The sequence below is a fragment of the Gymnogyps californianus genome, chromosome 1, assembly GCF_018139145.2.
Source record: "Gymnogyps californianus isolate 813 chromosome 1, ASM1813914v2, whole genome shotgun sequence".
Taxonomy (NCBI): Eukaryota; Metazoa; Chordata; class Aves; order Accipitriformes; family Cathartidae; genus Gymnogyps; species Gymnogyps californianus.
The window spans coordinates 216,196,342-216,205,242 of record NC_059471.1 but is presented as its reverse complement, the minus strand read 5'-3'; the positions used below and the strand labels follow the sequence as shown (position 1 = coordinate 216,205,242).

The window sequence follows — 8,901 nt, the reverse complement described above, 5'->3', positions numbered from 1 at the left end:
TTTGTGGCATAAATTTAAGATAATTAAAAATACAAAGCTTGGATTAAGCCTGATTTTCTGTGAATGGTAGAGGCTGTGGGGAGGAGGGGGAGTCCTGCTGTGCTTGGTGCTGTACAGCGTACCTCCTGAGAGGCAATCGCTGCCTCTGATCGTGGCTATTGCTCGCCGTGAGCGCTGGAACCCCCTTTACCAGCCACCCCCCGCATCCCTGCTGGATGCCTTCATCTTGTACGGGGTAGGGGGAAGCTGCAGGATCACTCCCAGGCTTTTCCCTTCCCTGCCCTCATGTGAGCATGACCAACACCCCTGAAAGCAGAGGAGGTCTCCCCGGTTGCTTCCCTTTCGCTTCCCCTCTTCCCTAGACCTTTGCGAGGCGCCCATTCTCGCGGCGTCAGGGCTCCCCCGTCTCTACGGGGAAGCAGCCCTGTTGCTACGTGCCGCTATCAACACCCCGAGAGCACCGCTTTCCTTCCCACCATCTGCTGCCTGCTCTGCTTTCGGCTCGAGGAGAGCCCAGATATTATCTGCAGAGAGGAGTTCAGGTCTCTGCACGGGGGGGAATGAACTTGTAGAGTGGGATCTGCTCTGTGGGGCAGCCCGGCCAGCCAGGCCGGACACAAAACTCCGGCAGAATGCACTAATGGCTTTTAAAAAATACTATTATTCCTGGAGCTGCCAGGAATTAAATGAAGACCCGGAGAGCAGAGCAGCTTGCAGCCGCTCTCTAGGATTACTGTTCACCCAAGCTGAGAGATTGATCTTCCTCTGAGCCTCCCTACGCCCGCTCTCATCAGCTCCCCTCCTTGTTTTGTCCTAGCTGGAGGAGAGCGGCGGGGCCCATGCTGGAGAAGGAAAGGGGAGGCAGATGCCAGCCAGAGCCACGATGCAGGGAAGGGCTTTTCTGGGGAGGTGATGGAGGGAGCCAGCAAGATGTGTTTGATTCCTTGAGGTTTGGGGTTCTTTTTTCCTTTTTTTTTCTTCTTCTTTTTTTTTTTTTTTTTTTTTTTTGGGGCAGCGACATTTCCCAATTAGCCCAATCAGGCTGGAGATCCTAGGTGTCAGTAGTGAGTAGGAGCGAGGGAAGGCACCCGGAGGAGAAATCAAGGCAGCCGGAGTTGCAGCCGTGGGAGAGCGGCGGCGGCGGCGCTCGCAGCCCCGGGCGCGCTCGGAGGCGGCGGCCCCGCTCCCGTCCCCATCCCCGTCCCCATCCCCATCCCCTGCAAACTTTAGGACGACGAAAAGCGGCGTGGGGGTCCCCCTCCGGAGACAACCTGCGCCCCTCCGCCTTCTCCCCTCGCCCAGAGGTGGGTGGGCTGGCGAAAGGAGGAGCAACTGGCCACTCTCTCTGCAAAAAAAAAAAAAGGGGGGGGGGGAAGAGAGAGAAAAAGAACAGAAAGGGATTTTTATTATCGTTTTTATTTTTTAAATTATTGTTATTATTATCATCCCTCCCTGGCGTGCTGGGCTTGCGTTGCCGCCGCACTTCCACACCTCTCCGGCTTTTTTCGGAAGAGGGGTGTGTGCCTGTGCGTGTGTTCTGTGTTTGCAAAAGAGCCTGGGTGTCAAAGCCCGCTCCGCAGCCACCATTGGAGAGGAAGGCTGGGGAGGAAGGGCTGGCGAGACAGCCGCAGTGCGAGCCCTCCCCGGCGGGCAGTCAGCGGCGCGGCGGCCGCGGAGCCGGGCGCGGAGCCGGGCATGGCCCCGTAGCGCATCCCCTGCCTGCACCCCGCCTGCCAGCTCGGCTGCCTGTCTCTCCCCCCCCCTTGCTGATTTAGAGGCGGGGGGGGGAAGGGCTGGGGGAGGGAGGGAAGGGGTGATTTGGGGGGGGAGTGAAAACTGGAGCTGCGTTTCTTCCCTTCCCCCCCCCCCCCCCCCCCAAGCTCTGGGCGAGCCAGACACGGTTTGCCCAGTGCAGAGAGAGGGGCTCCGTGTTCCGCCTCCGTGGAGTATTTGGGATTGGAGACACACACACACACGCACGCACACACACACAGAGACCATCTGCAGTGTCAATGCGGCGCCTGCTCTGAAGACTGAAGTGGGGGGAAAGGAGAGGAGGAAAAAAAAAATATATATATATATACCAAAACCCACCCAAAGCAAGCGAGGAGCCTTCCCAGGTAAGGAACCCCCCGCCCCGCCCCGGCAGCGGCGGCTGGCGGGAGGATGCCCCGGAGGATGCCCCGGGAGGGCCGGCGGGGCTGTAGCGGTACCTGCCCTCCACACCTGGCAGGAGTGGAGAGGGAGGGGGGGCCCTGGGAGGACCCCCACCCCACCCCCCCGGCGCTTCTCGCTACCCCCGGGTCGTGGGGAGGGGGTCGGGGCTGGCGGGCAGGGACCCCCGCGGGCAGCGGAGTGAGCCGGGGGGTGGCCGGGCACGGCCCCTCCGCCCCTCCCGGGCTGGCTTGGGAGGATGCTGCGGGGGTTTGCAGCGGGGACCCCCGGCATCTCCCCCTCCTCCACATCCCCAGCGCGGAGGGGACGCGGTGCCCGGTGTGTCCCCCCCCGGCTCCCCGATGCCTTTTTCCCCATGCACAAGGCTCAACTTTTCTCCCCGGAGGTAGCGGCTCCAGCGTCGCAGCTTGTCCCTAATCACCCCCGGCCATCCCCGGCTGCGGATTTTCCTCCCCTCGGGGGGTATTTTCCCTCCCTCGGTGCCCCAGAGCCTTCCCCCGGCGAGGGGCTGGAGGCATTTGCAAACTTTTCCTGCTCCCGACGAGGTTGCAGCTGGACGGGGCTGGAGGCAGAGCCCTTCTCCCGGGGAGGACCAGCACCTCCCGGGTGACCGGTGAATGGGGACAGGGGCCACCCTCGGCGGGGAACACCTAGGAGGGAAGGGGGGACCCCCCTGTCGTTTCCTTTCCTGCAAGGTGCTGGAGAGTTTGACTGCCCAAATCCCGGCTGCGGAGTCAGCGCTGATAAACCTCCCTCCCTCCCTCCGTGCATGTGTTTGCTGCAACTGAAACCTGCGTTATTGATGCTCTTCGTTTATCAGACATATGCCCTTAAATTATGTAGACAGGGAGAAGTGATCTAAACACCGAGCCGCACATGGTTTTGGTGGAAATATAATACTCCGGCAGCAGATGAGTTCCTCCCAGATAAACAAACCCACTTGCTCAGCCCCAGCAGGGCTAAGTGCTGTTTGGGTTTGTAGTGGCTGCATGTGGCTGCTACATACCCAGCCCAGAGGAAACCCTCCTCCTGGGGCCCCATCTGCTCCCCGTACTGGGAAGGGATGCAGCGTTTGCCGTGCTGGATTCGGGTGTAGGACCTGCAGGACTCGCCTTCCTAGAAGGGACCAGGTGGAAAGCGTGTGGCCGTGCTCCTCTCCCGTAGAACTTCCACCCCGCGTCTGCTCCGCTTTGCTTTCCAGCCCTGCCGCCGGGCAGCCGTACCAAAGAGCTCGCTGGAAATGCACCTGATTTTTCATGGCTTCCCTCCGCCACCGGGATGCGATGCCCGGGATGTGAGGTTTTGGGGAAAGCAAAGGGGGTCTGAGGCTTCCCAGGTCGTGGGGGTAAGCGGTGCAGAGAGGGAAGGTTTGGACCGGGACCCCAAGGACTGCCGGGGGATGCTCTTATTCCGGAGGAACAATGACAGTGTCAGGGGATTTTTACAGCCGATGCAACTGCTTGCAGCCTTCTAGGGACTTATCTTGAGCATGCACCAGTCCTGCACAAATATTTTGGAAGGCATAAAGCGTGCTAACTTCTTTTCTTTATCTGTCCTCTGTTTCACCCGGGTCTTGTTTATAGAAGCCGGTTAAATCCGTGAGTGGGTAGGACCAGTGGAGCATGGGGTTGCTTTGCCTTTGCTGTCTCTGTGATTTTAATTACAGCGTGTGCCTCCCAGTGTGAGATTAGGTACTTCCTCCCCCTGGCTAAGCCGCTGTCTTAAGGTCTCGGGGATGCGAGCAGCGTTTCGTTTGTGGTTTAATTGCCTCGGGAAGTGCGTGTTTGTTTGTTTGTGTGTGGGACCCTTCACTAGAGCTTGGCTTCAAGCGGTGCAACAGATGTGCGTCTGCTTTTCGTGTGCAGCCAGGTTTAAACATGCAACCCCAGCCCCGTCACGAAAGCCTGGGATTTTCTTCCCTCCTCTGCCCAGACCCATCCTCCATGGGGGTGTCTCCTTTCCGAAAGGACCAGTCCGAGGCTTTTCCTTTCTGTCCCATCTTAAATGCGCGGCGCTCGGCGATATCAATAAGATGCAAAATAAATGACAGCCGCATGATCTAACTGTTATGTCCAAGACGGGTGTTTTAAAATACAGGCTGATGATCAGTCACGGTGCTGTTGGGAAGCTTTTGCTTGATGATCGTAACTGCCTTGTAGGCGCTGAAGGCTGGTGTTAAATCTGTTCAGCTTGCAATCCGGCACCTGGCTAGCGGAGGGATGAGCGCTATTGCAAATCCTAAGAGAGATGCTGAACTTCTCCAAGGGGAGATGAAATATTCGAGCCTTTCCTCATGCATTCACCTACCAGCATCCCTCTCTGCACCCGCAGCGAGCCTAGCGCTAGACAGCCTGTAGATGTGGCAAAGCAAAGGGCTCAGCGCAGGCACGAGAGCGGCTGAGATCTGCCGCCGGGAAGGCAGAAACCATCTTTGGCAGCCAGATCCCGGGGGCAGCGGGTTGCCGGAGCCAGTTTCATGTTGACTCCTCTACTTTTGCAGGGTGAGGAGGGGAGGAGGGATGCTGGAGCCCCTTTTGTGTTGCATCTTTTTCCTTTTACTGAATTGCTTTATCTCTGTCTCCCAATTTCCTTGACGTTGAGCCGTTGCAATAAAATCTACCTCTTTCCCGGAGTGCCGAGGTTTGATTTGCACGCTCACACGCCCCAGGGTGAAAAGCCTTGCAAGGTCTTACGATACTCGGGTATGCTGAGGGTTAACGCTGTGTAGGAATTAGTTTCTTGTTTGGAAGGGAACTCTGAAAAGCTTCCTAAAAACCTGGGAATGATGCTGGCATGGTAGGCTTGTGCTCCGCGTTGGGATCCTACGTGGGGAGGGTGTTAGAGGTAGGGCTTTGAGTTTCGGAGTTAGCGATGCCAAAGTTTGTGGCTTGGCATTGCCTACAGGTGTTTTCCAGCAAAATGGCATACTGTCCTGGGAGTCACTTGGCTCTTCTTGATTTATTATTCACAATACCCCCTTAAAGTGAGGTCCCACATAGCTGAGACTGAGACCCAGCGTCACCCCTTTGCAGCTGCAGTGCTGGGACTCAAAAGTCTCATGTCCTGCCCATGAATCCCCCTCCCCAGCTAGGGATGCAATTAGGATTATGACTGCTTTCCATAGTAAAGCCCTCAAACCGCTTGATGCTCAAATAAAAAGCCCTTTCTGGTCCCCACCAGTGTGACGCAAGGCTTCAGAGGGCTCTTTCTTACTCCTTCCTTCTTGCTTGCAAGACTCAGTTAATGAACACCAACTGCTCCAGGCGCCCAAGGCAACGAGACTTCCCGTCTGTGCAGAGAGTCTGGGCAACCCACTGACTTACTGCAAGATATCAGCGATGAGTGTGCTTCCCTGCATGACTGTCTTTGGGTGAAAAGCACTTTATATCCCTTAGGTTTGAGCTCTCGAGGAGCCTGCGACAAAAAATACAGAAATAAATACATAGGGCTCCCCGGATATTTTTCACTCAGGCTCTGAAGTACTTCAAAACAGTGAGAAAGTATTCTCATTCTCCTGGTGCAGATTGGGAAACTGAGGCACGGAGAGGCAAAAGGCTCAGTCCACATTTACTGATGGGAATCCTCACTCACTGCCGTGAAATACAAACCGAACCCCAAAGTGGTACTTGGAGATGAGAGCAGTGAGCGGTCCCCTGCCCTTGAGCCTGTGCTTCAACAACCAAGAGCAGTGCTTGGTCAGAACCAGACACTTTCAAGATTGAAATTTTTCCGGTTAAAATGACAGATGGGTGCTTTAAAATGAGAAAATATCATCTTGGGTTAGTGCATTGGCCAGGGGGCAGCTGTTCTCTCATGAACCTTGGTTACCCTATCTTTAAAATTGGGTACAAAATGCTTTTAATCACCTTTGGGAATGGAGAGATCATGGCAAAAATGGGATGCGTTGTGATACTGACAGTCTGTGTGGCGATTTTCTGGAATTGGCATTCCTCTTTGGTTTGTTTTTTTTTGACTCACCCCACTGGAACTGTCTGGTTTTCTTTGTTCTTCATTGGTGCATGTGCTCTGCTAAGTTTGCTTCGTCCTTGGTTGGTTGCATCTCCTAAGGTGGTGAGCAGCCACCCAGGTAAGAGGTGCCAAGTCTCTGCCCTGCATTCCCTGCAACGGGAGCCAGTGGAGCGTGGCATCTGTCCTGCAGCCCTTTCCTTTGCAAAAAAAACCCCAAACCCTGTGAGCCCTTAGAGATGCTCTGAAGGCTTTGAATGGGCACCCTTCGGTTTGGAAACCCAATGGTCATTTCATTTTAGACACCTCTAGTCCGTGCAGCTCGGTGCTCCAGCTAACATGAACCTTGCTGGGGGCATGAGCTCTTCAAAGGTGATTCCTGGAGCCATGGAAGAAGCCAACTCTTTGCTGAAGTATAATGTTCCCGGCTCTTTCTATCTCAAATACTAATGTTTGTAGAAGACACCAAGTTCTCAGGGCTGGAGGAGAGCCTGAAGACCTGAGTGGGAGCAGTGATTGGGTTGAAACCTCCATCCCCACTATGCTGTCTGTCAGCAGGTGGCTTTGACCTTATTTGGGGGGGATCTCACTAGAAAAAGAGAGGTCATTTGCAGACTCTGTGACTTGTTTTTACTCCAGGCTTTGCTGCCAGGAAGGCTTTCCAGGGTTTTTTGAATACTTCGTGTCGTGAAACAGAAATCCAGACCCAAAAGTCAAGAGGCTGAGATTCACAGGTTTCTTTTGCATAGGAATAAACAAAACCTGCCGCTGAGCGTGGCTGGATTTGCACTGGTGACCCAGAAGGGAGACCTTGCGTCGCTGCCTCTCTCGGCTTTCATGCCTGATGTCTGAGTTTCCTTCCAACTATATTATCCATACACAACTGGTCTGCCGGGGCTTTCCCACCAAGCCATTGGCAATAAATTTATGGGAGCTGACTGGCACTTGAATTTGCCTTGTCCTTCTGACAGGACGAATGTGTGGATCTAATGCAGATAATATGGGATAGGTTTCCATTACAGGCATTTGCATGATATATACTCACACACTTCCCCCTCCTCTGAGCTCATGCAAGGGCCTGAGGAATAAATCTTGACGCTTGGTGAACCCTCGCAGCCAACGCTGCACCAAATGCATGTAAATGTTTGCGAAATGAGCCACCCCGACCCGCTTGTTATTTCTCCTTGAGCATAAAACACTACATGGGGGAGGAAAGGTGAGGGTGGTGGAGGTTTTTTTAATCCCAGTATTGTTTTCCTTTGAAATAGTGAAGTGATGCTGGACTCTGCGACTGCGTGTAGACGGTTAATATTTATATACTTGTTGTTTCTTCTGAAGTGAGGAACGTGCGCTTGCCACCAGCAGCCCCCCGACACTCATTCATGAAGAGCCTCACTGGTGAGTGTCTCGGCGTTAAACTGTTTGGTGACTTGAGTTTAGAGTTATAGGAATCGGAGCGACGAATTAGCAGTAAATCAAAACCCGGATGGCTTCGTACTCAACTGCAGCAAGATTTAAATTAAAAATATCTTGCCGAGATGAAGTACTCATAAGTCAAGCACTGGCGTTGTGTCAGTCTGGGCTTCGGCGGCGAGAGCTCAGCCCCTTTGAAACAGAAACCACGAGGAGCCCATATATTGATCCCCAGCTGAACTGGGAAATTGCCACTTCATTTCTTCTATTAAACGTTCTTTCTTTCCTTTCCTTTTTGCCTTTCTCCTGCCCCCCGAAGGGAAGATGGTCATGCTGGGAAGTTGGGAAAAGGTTTGCAGATTCGCTGCATGTGCGCGTGGCCCTGTTTGACTTGGTTAGAGCATATTTGATTGTGAAAAGGGATTTATTTGTTTTTTGTGACAGGGGATTTGTCTATAATGTAGTGCTGGAAAGAAAACTCATTTAGAGACTAAGGAGGTGTATCCTGTTACAATTGCCTATTGATGGAATAGCAAGTGCTTGGTGTGCAACACAGCTTTATTTTACTTTAGGAAAACTTATTCTGGGCTGCCAAAGGGAGACTTTGATTTGCCGGAGAGCTGCCCCATGGTCCCGAGCAAGTCCCTTGGCTTCTTGTTTCCCCATCTATCAAATGGGGGTGGTCTTGTAGAAGTGGCTGTCCCTTTAGCCATCATCTAATAGTCGTTTTGCTCTAATGACCTTTACAAATGACTCACTTTTCCTAAGTGAGATGATAAAACCAGGGAGGTTCTGGTTGGGAACTCACTCCCCAGCCTGAGGAATAGCATCATGTACACGACTCATAGTCACTGACGGCCACTGTCGCATCCCTGGGCAGTGTCACCTTCTTCTGCTGGCTGGGAAGAGGCTTTCAGAGGCTTTTCAGAGGCTTTCAGAGGTGGTGAGGAGCAGGAGGCTGTTCTACGTTGGAGGAAAAGGCTCTGTTATCACAGCTCTGCTGGGGAGAGGAGGTGAGCTGGGAATACGACCACGCCAGTTGTGGAGCTAATCAAAGGCTTTTGCTTGGATTTTTCTTTAATGGACAATCTAGGGGGAAACTCCCCCCAAAACCCCATACCCACATGAGGATGGGCATGTCTGCTTGACTTGCTAGCTTAAAAAAGTGAGTTTCTGGGCTGTTTTGGGAAACCCCTTTTATTTGTCAGGGTTTTGGTGCAAATTTCTGGTTCTTGCTAAAGGCAGAGCAGCACGCGGAGTTTTGTAAGCTGTTCCCCTGAGGTGTGTATGTGTTTGGGGGGTGGTATTTGCTCGGCTAATTTTGGGCATTTCCTCTTTTTGGTTGTG

At 53.5% G+C, this 8,901-nt stretch overlaps 1 protein-coding gene across 1 annotated transcript in view; it reads left to right on the top strand.

The window, feature by feature from the left end:
- Positions 1–2,083: 2,083 nt before the first annotated feature.
- The window catches only part of PLXNA4 (plexin A4), a 456,388-nt gene continuing 449,570 nt past the window's right edge, over positions 2,084–8,901 (top strand). Inside the window, exon 1 of the mRNA XM_050892199.1 lies at positions 2,084–2,120. The gene's annotated coding sequence lies outside the window, so the exon portion shown is untranslated. The remainder of the gene's footprint in view (positions 2,121–8,901) is intronic.